Source organism: Lichenostomus cassidix, chromosome 3 (genome assembly GCF_008360975.1).
Source record: "Lichenostomus cassidix isolate B80296 chromosome 3, HeHo_3.0, whole genome shotgun sequence".
In the NCBI taxonomy this organism is placed as follows: domain Eukaryota; kingdom Metazoa; phylum Chordata; class Aves; order Passeriformes; family Meliphagidae; genus Lichenostomus; species Lichenostomus cassidix.
Window position 1 is genome coordinate 22,630,450 of NC_139483.1, and position 10,495 is coordinate 22,640,944.

Genomic DNA, 10,495 nt, shown 5'->3' on the forward strand with positions numbered 1-10,495 from the left:
ACAGCAACAACTGATAAGCAAATATTTTCTTTTTAAATACACAGTACATTTTGCAAGAGTATATAACAAGTATTCTCATTTTCACTCTTTGTCCTGGAGAAGGCCTGATGTTGTTAAATATAAAAAGTTGTCATTGGTGTTTATCTAACAAAATCTGCTCACATCAATTGGTTCTGCCTACCCCATATTTCAAAGCAAAATGATGGAGAAAGGTCGTATAGATTGCCCTTCACTTCTCAGCTTAAGGGTGTTCTGTTTGTAATTAAGGAACAATTTCTTTTGTGATGGTAGTCAAGACATTTTTCTTTCGTTTCCCACTTTCTCATTTTTTCACATAATGTTTGGAAAGGCACATGAAAGCCAGAGAACAGTTAATGCAGTTGGAAGATTTCTTATTCCAGGGGTAATTTGTTTTATTTAAAAAAAAATCTGAAACAGCTTCTGTGTATTCATATTTAAATTCAACTCCATAGACTATCAGCAGTGAATTTGGAGGTGACAGGCTGAATGCATAGGTTTTGATTGCAAGGCCATATGGCATTGTTATAAGAAAAGTTCTTGAATGCTTAAAAGAAACCAAAACCACATTGCTCAGTAGGTGCTGACTCCAATGAAATTGAACCATCTTAGTGCAGGTTTGCTGTCTGACTTGCTGGAGAGACTGTGGGAAAATCAGCTATTTCTATATTGATGAAGTGGCTGTGGCTGAGAATCGTGATTTTACAGGAAAAAATGTGAAGTGGAACGCTTGGCATGTTGAAACAAAATGTTTTAAAATTGTAACTTTTTTTTTTTTTTAAAGCTTCCTGAAAGATTCATGCAAGATGTACCTTTTTGGAAGGCCAGAAAGAGGTAATGAATACTTTGTTGCTTCAGTCTGGTCTTAGAGAGAGAGAGAGAGAGAGAGAGGGAGAGACTGAAGAAACATAAAATCTATTTACTGTCACAGAATGGTCTGAAAGTGAGCAATACAGAGAAGTATTATTTTGGAGAGTATGGAGAGTTTTACTGGGGTTGATTTCCTGAAGTCTGAGTTTTTAGGTTTCTGTGAAACTTGATTTGTTTGCCTGCTTTTCTTAAAGATCGTATGCTGTGGATGGAACCGAAGGGATTAGAGATGGGATGTAAGAGCTTTTCAATCTAGGTCAGATTGGATTTAGCACTGAGTGAAAATGACACCGGTTGTTCGGTGTTCTGGATCAAATGTACAGTGGCCAGATTCATAGCAGGCTGGGTCATCTGAGGTCATAGTGCAGCTAAAGTTGAGAAAACACAGCCTCAGCTGAAGCAGCATTTTCAGCCTGCTAAGCAGGGCAGAAGAGCACTGACTATTCCCACACAAGATTTAATTTGTATGTATTTCCCCTTCCTTTTTGAAGCTGAGCACTTTATTCCTAGATGCCACATGTAATACATTTATGAGCTAGGAAAGCACGCATCGGGCCAGGCAAAAATCTGATACGTTATTTTTAGTTGCTCAGCAGAGAAAGGAATGGGAATGGGAAAGAAAAAGGAACTGGTTTCTGCTCTGGCACTGAGGACCTGCCTGCACTGCAGTCTGGCGGCTTGTGAAAGGCAAATGTTATTTGCCTGTGTCTCCTTTTATCCAAGCTGGATTACTTGTGTCATGCCTGTGGAAGAAGTTTCAAGCTGGAATGCCCTGGGTGACAGCAAACAGCCCAAAATCAAAAGAATGGGGATTTAAATTTTGTTACCTCCTTTCTGCATACCAAGCCAGCTGTATGTACTGTGGTCTCTAAGAACTACAATTCATTTATTGTTTGCAATAGTGGAACCCTGGTTCAAGGCCCTAGTTTTGTATGGGTGAAGCATCTCAGCCTTGCAAAATTTAAACTTCTAAGATTGATAAAGTTGGCAAAGTGTGGGATCCTCTCTGTAACCAAGATCTTTCTCATGTCAGTGGACAGTGAGCTCCAATGACTTTGCAGTTGCAGACACGCTGAGCTGTGTTGGTAGATTCTTGTTTCAGGCTGAAAAGATGTAAATCTTCATTCTCTCTGTGATAAATTGTGTGTTAATGAAGGTAGACCTTGCTTTGATATGAAACCATGTTAAAAGAAGAATTCTTCTGATGAGACAAATCCAGAGACCGTGAAAACAGCAAATTAGGATACAGGAGTAATGGTGGATTCTGAAGAGCAATTTTTGTGTAGACAATGTCAAGTTATGTGCAGCTATACTCAAATATTTTAAATATTTGAGTTAAGATCTAAAGGGTGCATTTGCAAGCTACTAGTACAGATAATTACTGATGAATTTGGTGCTGAGTTTTGGCACAAGATGTATTTTGCTATGAGCACACCTCTTCTGTTCCCATAAAACACAGCCTGTCTGTATGTGTAATTTGTCTTTCCTTATTCCACAAAAGGGGTTTGCAAATGGGTAACTGAATGTCAGAAGGGATAGTTCACCCAAAATGCTGTCTGGAGGGTTTGCTTTGAAGCTCTCCTGTATCTCACGTGAAGCGTGTCAGGAAGTGAGCCCTCGCATTGGTTGATTGGTTTGTCTTTGGTTTGACTCACTGCTGCATTATTCCACTTTTATATTGATGTATCCCCATGGGAGTGAGTGACCTCTGAGCTTTTCATCTCTGTGCCTCATCAGGGCAGTTTTTGAGCATCCAGGTGTCTCAGCAACTGAGTGCCTTTCAGTCCTGTGCTGGCAACACTGAGGAAGGCTGGGCGTGTGTTGCTACTCTATATCCACTCCATCTTCAGGACCAAATAATTCCGAATACAGAAAATCTCTTGATACCAGCAGATTGGTCACATATGTCCTGGCACAAAGCATGCTGAAATTACCTGGGACTTACTACAGACTGAACTTTGTACTTCAATAACAATTATTCCCTTTCTGCAGCTCACCTTCAGTCACAATCAGGCTGCACATTTTGGTGTTGCTGTTGTTTCTCCCACCGAAATAGAATCTTTTAAGGAGGGAAACAACTCTGATTTCATCTATCATTCTGTCAGATGCTGAACATCAGACCTGTACTTGAATTATCAGTTGCAGGAGGATCATGTTACCTGTCTGTGTTCTGATCTATTTCTGTTTCCCATATGATACAGCTGGTGTAGGGTTTTCTATCATATAAAAACTATAACCTGGAAGAACCAATGTCAATTTCCTCTGGAGCCTTATGAAAAGTATCAGGGGTGTGCCTGACTTGTGGTGACAGAGCTTTTCAGCATACCCTGAGAAAGAACTGCTTCTGGGCACACATGGCAGCCAGACATGACTTACACGCACAGAATACCAGTTCATTAACTTTCCATCCATGAATATGCTAACCAGATACTTTAATAGCACTTTTAATGTACCATCACATGTCTGGGGTCACACGCTGCTAACACCCAGCTGCAGATCAGGCTGAGGTTCCATAAGACCACAGACAGTAGTGATAAGGTGAAAGCTTAATACCTTTAGTCTTATGAACCCTCTGTCTCAGATATTACATCAGGCATTCATGAAAGAACAGACAGAATAAATTAGTCAATGTAAAATGCATCTGAAAGCCTGAGATAATCCTGTAATTCCCAGTGTTATCCCTAATAACATGACTGTAGAACCAGTGATGAAATGGAGCAAAGAGGTCATTGAATGTCAGGGTTCAGATAAGATCTTCTGTGGATTCTTTCCTGTAAGATCTAACCAAAGAAGTTGAAAGTAATTTGAAAAGAACTCTTTAAAGTAGTCTTTAGTCTGAAGGGATTAGGAGCCCACAGATGAATTTGATGTTCTTCAATCTCCCTGGAAAAAAACCCAAAGCTTTGCTGGGACAGCCTTAAATCAGGGCAAAAAAACCCCATTAGAATTCACAACTCAATTCCCAGGCACAGTGCAGCACATATATGGTGTGACCAAGGAATGGTACAAGGAGACTTTAAATGGACCCTACATGGATATCTGATTGCAAAAATCTTCTGGAAGGGTCATGCATCTGAGTCAGGTTTCTGGGAGAAGGAAAGCAGCTTTTAAGAGTTATCTTGTTCCCAGAGTGGCAGCAGAGGGGGTGAAGGTGTGCTGTGGCTCTCAGAGAAGGGATCCCAGCATGGTCCTTGGCTGAAGTGCGCTGTGGCCTGAGGAGCCACCTGCTTGTGGCTCCTGTGTTCTCTGGCCCATGTGGTGGCCTCTTTGTGACCACACTACTGTTTTGGTTTTGTGTTGGATAGATCCCACCAGCAGGATCTGATGAATGAAAGTGGATTGAAGGAAGTGGTTGATGTGCAGGCTCAGCTGATCTTCAGCTGGTCCTGTGCCCACAGCTGTGTGCTAGGATATGGGTGCCTGTGGCCCTCTGGTTCTTGGGATGCTGGGATGGCTGTGACAGAGGGGCCAGCAGCTGGGACAAGAGCATCAGATGGACAGGTCACTAAAAGTGACATGATACATGTCCTGAGCTGAGAGGGGAGCCTGAAACCAAGAAAAACTAGTGTTTTCCTTTCCTTTTGCAGAGGGAAGGTAGCAGAGTGTAACTGATTTCAAGGCATCTGCCTATAAATTAGTGGTGCTGGTGATGTCTGGAGCTTTCCTCCTTGAAACCACTCCCTGTTCATTCTTCCCACAGGATCCCAGGAGAAAGGGTAAGCAAGAATTTCTGGTTCCCACTGGAGTAGACTATGAATGCAGGAGGCCTTTCTATGATTTTCCCTGGAAAGGAACTGTGGTTGGGACATATGGTCTTCTAATTTGGAAAAATCTTATATTTTCCAGGGTGCTTGCCATAAGTCAGGGAGAGTTTGGGCTCACAGGAAAGATGGGTGGGCGGAAAATATCTTTTTTTTTTTTTTTTTTTTTTTTAAATTTCTCCAGTTTGGGCTCTGACACATACTGTTTCACTCTGCTGTTTGAGATTTTGCCACTAAAACCTTGGGAAGAAAGGAGCCTTCTTCCCCATTGCAAAGCTGGTATTGTTTGGGATACCCTGCTGGGCTTCTGAAGAGAAGTGATGACAGACACCCTGTGACAGACGTAAAAACCAGCTCTGGAATCCGAACAGCAAATCAAGCGTGTGAGCAAAAGCTGCTCTGACTTGTGTGTGTCTTCATCGTCGCCTGCCGCTTTCCAGCCAGGCTGTGTCAGTGGAGCACTTGAAATGCTTCTCAGGAGAGCTGGCTGCTCCGAATGACTGAAACGTGGAACATGACTTACAACTCTGAAAGGTTCAGTGCAGTTTCTGGAGAAACAATGAGACACAGGGATGTGGAGAGCTGAGTTGTAAAAGCCTGTAAGGCAGATAAGCCACCAGGGATTTGCTTGTACCGTGTTGGGAAGATTCCTAGTCCTCAATGCAGATGTGAGACATCTACACTCAGTGAGAAAGAACTGAGCCCCTCAGACAATTATAATTAGGTCATTAAAGTTAAATGCCAGACTGTATCTTTATATTGCAGTAGTAAAAGAATAGTGAGAACCTCCAGTAAAAGTGTCAGATGATGTGCTATTCCCAACTTGTGATTCCTATGGATTATGAGCAAAGTCACAGTCAACGCACAGCATATTTCCTGTGTGAACAGATCTAGTTTCAAAATCACCACTGTGAAATAAACACAAGACTCTCAGACAAGTGAGCTCTAGTCCAGTTTGGTTTGACAGCACAGAGTGATTCCTGAACGGAAACATTTCCAGTGCTGTGGGGCCCAAAGGGTCCTTGTGTGCTGACCTCACCCCACTGGGAGCAAAAGGATGGAGATGGACTGCAAGAGAAAAGTGGGAGAAACCACGCAGATCTAATGTGGTTAACCAGGCTTGGTTAGCCAAGGGCTGTCTGGGCATAGGGACAGCCTCAGGGCAGGGATCGTGGCAATAACAGCTATCACTCTCCGTAGCAAGTGTATATTTGTGTGCTGAATGTATCCATCCTGAAGGAGGAGGAACCCCAGGCTAGTGCACCTCTTCAGATCAAGCAGCAAAATCAGTCACTTGGCACACCTGAAATTGCTTGTTGAAATCTTTTCTTCCTGTTTCTCTGTTACTATCTTGATAACCATTTATCTTTGCATTCTTATAAGTTCTACAGGGGTTAATTCATTGGGACTACCTTCGGGGTAGAAATACTTGGAAGCACTGGAATTCCTGTTTCCCCAAGTGTGAGTGGATGTTATCTGTTCATGTCTGACTGTGTCTTTGATATCTTCAGATGGAAGGTGATGGTGATGCCCCAAGCCCTTTGTGCCAGCCATATATCACCCTTCTGGCACCAGAACTCCTCTGACATCTGACCTGAGTCCTATCAGTTGCAGCACATTCAGTTGCCTACAAAAGCCAGCTTTTTGCTGTAGGGAATACCATTTCCTCTAGCTCCTGGCAGACCTGAGGGGCCAAACAAATCATGTGCAGGGCTCTCTCCTCGAGACTGTCCAAAACACCTTTTTCCACTGTAGAAGAGGCCCTCTCTACCTGTACATACCTTGTACCTTGAGGGACTGCTCAGCCTTGCACAGGGGACTGGATGGATAGCACTGCATGAATGAACAACTATTCAGAATCTCACTTCATTATTCCATGTTTTTTGCCAACTCTTTTGGGTCATATATGTTTCCAAAGCAACCTTTACTTATAAAACTCTCTCTTTTTGTGGAGTTTCTATGGTGCTGATTGTGAAGTTACCCGAGACTTTCATATCAGTGCATTAATTTTTCCTTTGCCCCTGAGTGGGCTGGAAATGACCCAAACCAGTGGTAGAGGGGATTTTAGACTGCAGCAGGGATGCTGAGAGCTTCCAATAACTTCAGCTGCTTTTGTGAGAATTTAGCACTGTAGAAAAATGCACTTCACACTCTCAGCTCCAGGTGAGACTCCCAGAACTGGTGATGTGCAGGGAGCTAGCAGTGCCTGAGCTGCCTGGGGCTGCCTGAAAGCACTGCCCTTTGCAAGAGTAAACCTGAGTTGTTTAGGGCAGCATTTGTGTGTAAGAGCCAGGAAAGTGCACGCACTTCTCACCTTCTGGTTTTCCCAGAAAATAAAAGGAGGAATGAGGAAAAAAGCAACAGAGGTGTAAATATCTGTGAAGGGTAAATAGGTAGTTGATCACTGTGAGTTTTGTTTGTTTGTTTTAAATCCTCCCCAGCACTGCTGATGTTCAACAGGGATTCTATTCTGCCCCACTTATGATAGTACAAGTATTTCCCCCCCCCCGGTTTCAGCTGCAACTTTGCCAAACCTACTGGCCATATCCAAATAGTTTTGTGCACTGAAACCCTCTGAGTTCTCCAGTTGAGAGATGTAGTGCTCTATCTTTATTTTTAACAATTTTTCTTTTTAGTGCGTTTCCTGGGAAACTTTGCACAAAGCCCTTCTCCCTAAGGATTTTTGTGTAAGATTCCCATGGCATCAGTCAGCAGGTCTGAACTGCTGGAGCCTGGCTCGTGTGAGACAATGTGCTGTCCGACTAAAGATGCCACAGCCTTTCTGAAAACTTTGGAGAAACTCCCTAAGAGCATCAAACTGGGAGGAAAGACAGTGCAGGAGATTTCATCAGTAGCTGTAGCTGAAAATTTCCTTTTGCCAGTGGGCTTTCCAGTTGAATCAAAACAGAAAAGGGCTTGTGATTCCTGGCTGAGGTTTAGTGGCATAGAAGAGGACATTTCTTTCAATATGGTCCTGACAATAACATCTGCTAAGCTCCATTTGACAACGCTCAGAAAATGACCTCTGCCAGTTGATACCACCTGGATCACTGAATTTTTTCCATCTAAATTTTAAAATTAACTATTTATGGTATTTTTTTTCTTTTTGAAAATTGCAGAATTATTGTATTTTTTTTCATACTGAGGAATATAAAGACATAAGGAAAATCTTTACATTTTCCCCCAAGCCCCATTATTTAATACAAATGGTTTTGTCCATCTGAGAACAACTCTTCCACCAAGGTCTAGTAACTGAGTTCTGACTTTGTTTTTTAGCCATATTTCATCTGATGTTGGGAGGGAGTGCATTTCTTTCCTCCTCTGTAACTTAGAGTTCATCAACAGAGTCCAGTTTTTCTTGCTGACAGAGTACTTTGGAAATTTAGGTTTGGAGGTTTATATTTTTAATATTACCATACCTTGAAAATGAATAGATGATTGGGACTTTTTTTTTTTCCAGGGGAAGAAATGGCAAGGGAAGATGAGAGAGAGGTCCAGATCTCAGGCTGACAACATCAGTCTCTCGAAACCAGCACTTTGGAGGGCAGTTTCAGTCTGGTGATTTGTTTGATCTATTATAAAATCCTCTCTACCAGTGTGTAGCTACCACCCACTTATATTTATTATGCAGTTTTATTTTTGCTTGGTAATATTTTTCTTGTGTTTATTTTAAAAGGCCTACATTTTGTGGTGACAGTCTCCCATTTTCCAAATTAACTGCTAGCAGATGTTGCTGTGTGGTGTGAAGCACACACAGCAGCTGAAACCTCCAAGGTCTGGATACTGGCTTAGGAAGAAAAAATCCTTGTGTTATTCAAACAAGTTTCAGGAGTGTCTATAAAGTGCTTATGTAGAATCTTATTCAGAAAATAAATTACTGTTGTTTTTATAGCTTTTAGCTGGTTTTACTGTTTGGAATTACTGCTGAAACCTCACAAGTCTGTACCATGTTTTAAGAAATGAAATATCATTCGGGCAGTGTTATTTAGGAAAGGGTTAGCTGCTGATACATTATGTACAGGCAAATGCAGGTAACTCCTACTTAGAGCTACAGCTGCCTGGTTTTGTTCCTTCTAAAACCACTGCTACTGTTGCATGTGTGCTAAACTTTTGCTTAAGCAGAGCACTTTGAAGAGGCTATTTTTGAAACTATTGCTGAAAATGAGAAATGAGGGGTTGTGCTTTTCCTTTTGGAATGAAGTATTGCAGTTTGGTTGGGTCATTAGGTATGCCCTTTTTCTTTGTTTGTTTTTTGCATCTGTGAATTTTTACCCAGTTTTGGACAAACCATGGCACATTTGTGAGAAAGGGAGAATGTGTGTGTTGCAGAGTTGACTGGCTAGGCACATAACCAACCTGTCTGGACCATTTACATATCCTGCTACTGCAATTGCTCATCCAGGTAACTGGGTAAATTATAAGCACTCACTTCTCCATGTCTGTTGTGAGTAGGACAAGAGGGGAAAGAAAGAGTGTCACAGTGCAGCAAGTAATTCACTGCCCAGCTTGTTGCTGGAGTGCTCAGGAGGAAGTGTGGTCAGTGTAGCTGTGACTACATCACAGAAAGGTTTTAAGATCTGTTTGCATGAGTTTTTGTTAAGAGAAAAGCAAGTATTAGGGAATTGTAGAATAGCCTGGGTTGAAAGGGACCTTAAAGATCATCTGGTTCCAACACTCTGCCATGGGCAGGGACACCTTCCACTAGATCAGGTTGCTCAAAGCCCCGTCCAGCCTGGCCTTGAACATGTCCAGGGATGGGCAACCTGTTCCAGTGTCTTGCTATACTCACAGTGATGAGCTTCTTCCTAATATCTAATCAAAACCTACCCTCTTTCAATTTAAAGCCAATACTCCTTGACTTATCACTGTCTCATGCTGTAGTTGGTTCTGCATTAGAGCAGGGAGAAGGACTAGAAAAACTTTAAAGTTTCCTTTTAAATCTACCATTCTCTGTCTGAGCCTTGCTCTGTAGCCTCCCTCACAGAAACTGGAACGTTAACGGAATTTGCCCCATTAGACGCACGACTGTAGGAAAGCTGCCCACTAGATGTCACTGGTACTTCACTGAAATAAGATTCAAAAAGCCTTTTCTGGTGGGTGGTTAAAAAGAGATGGAATGCAAGTGGGCATCATCCCTGTGCTTGCACCCCTCCCGGCCCCACTCCTGCGCCAAGGCTCGTGCTGCCTCTCACTCCACAGGACATCCTGTGCCTTCCCAAGGAACAGTGCCATCCTGGGCTTGGGTGTGCTGGCTAATTCCTCCCTCAAGTTTAAGGCTCAAAAATTGGACTGTGTTAGATGCTGAGGTTTTGGAGAGCCTGTGGATAGGTACAGGAATGCTTTTGGGATTAGCACTGTGCACTCACTTTTGGACAAATGCCTCTCTCTTTGTGAAAGTATTTCAACAGTGCTCTATTCACCAGGACTGCTAAGGGTTTAATTTTCATTATATTTCAAAGGCAACAGCTAACTCTGTATTTGATTTTAAGACAAAACTCCACGATTATATGGAATATGCAGACTTTTGTCTGTAGAGGACCTGAATGTCCAATAATCTCGCTAAAGAAATGCTATCACAAAGATGGCAGATACACAGAAGCTGGTCTTCAACAGTATTTTTAATGCAGAAGTTGGACAAATTATATCTGCTTTATTTCACTTGACCTACCAGAGGTCCCTCCAGTTAAATCACCTGCAGTTGGCCTACAGTTGACCCTTTTTTGACTTATTTAATCATCTGCCTAGTTTTCAGAACAGGTTATGAGCATTCAGGCTTAAATCAGTCCTTGGAAAGGTCCTGTCACTGGGCAGTGAGCCTCATACCTGATAATCTGCCCGTCACACAA

General features: G+C 42.4%; 1 long non-coding RNA gene across 1 annotated transcript; it reads left to right on the plus strand.

Annotated features, from left to right (window-relative positions):
- The first annotated feature begins 615 nt into the window (after positions 1–615).
- On the plus strand, positions 616–6,087 carry LOC146439279 (uncharacterized). Its single transcript, XR_014851233.1, has 3 exons — positions 616–852; positions 4,476–4,604; positions 4,834–6,087. It is a non-coding gene; the product is annotated as an uncharacterized LOC146439279 (long non-coding RNA).
- The last annotated feature ends 4,408 nt before the right edge of the window (positions 6,088–10,495 follow it).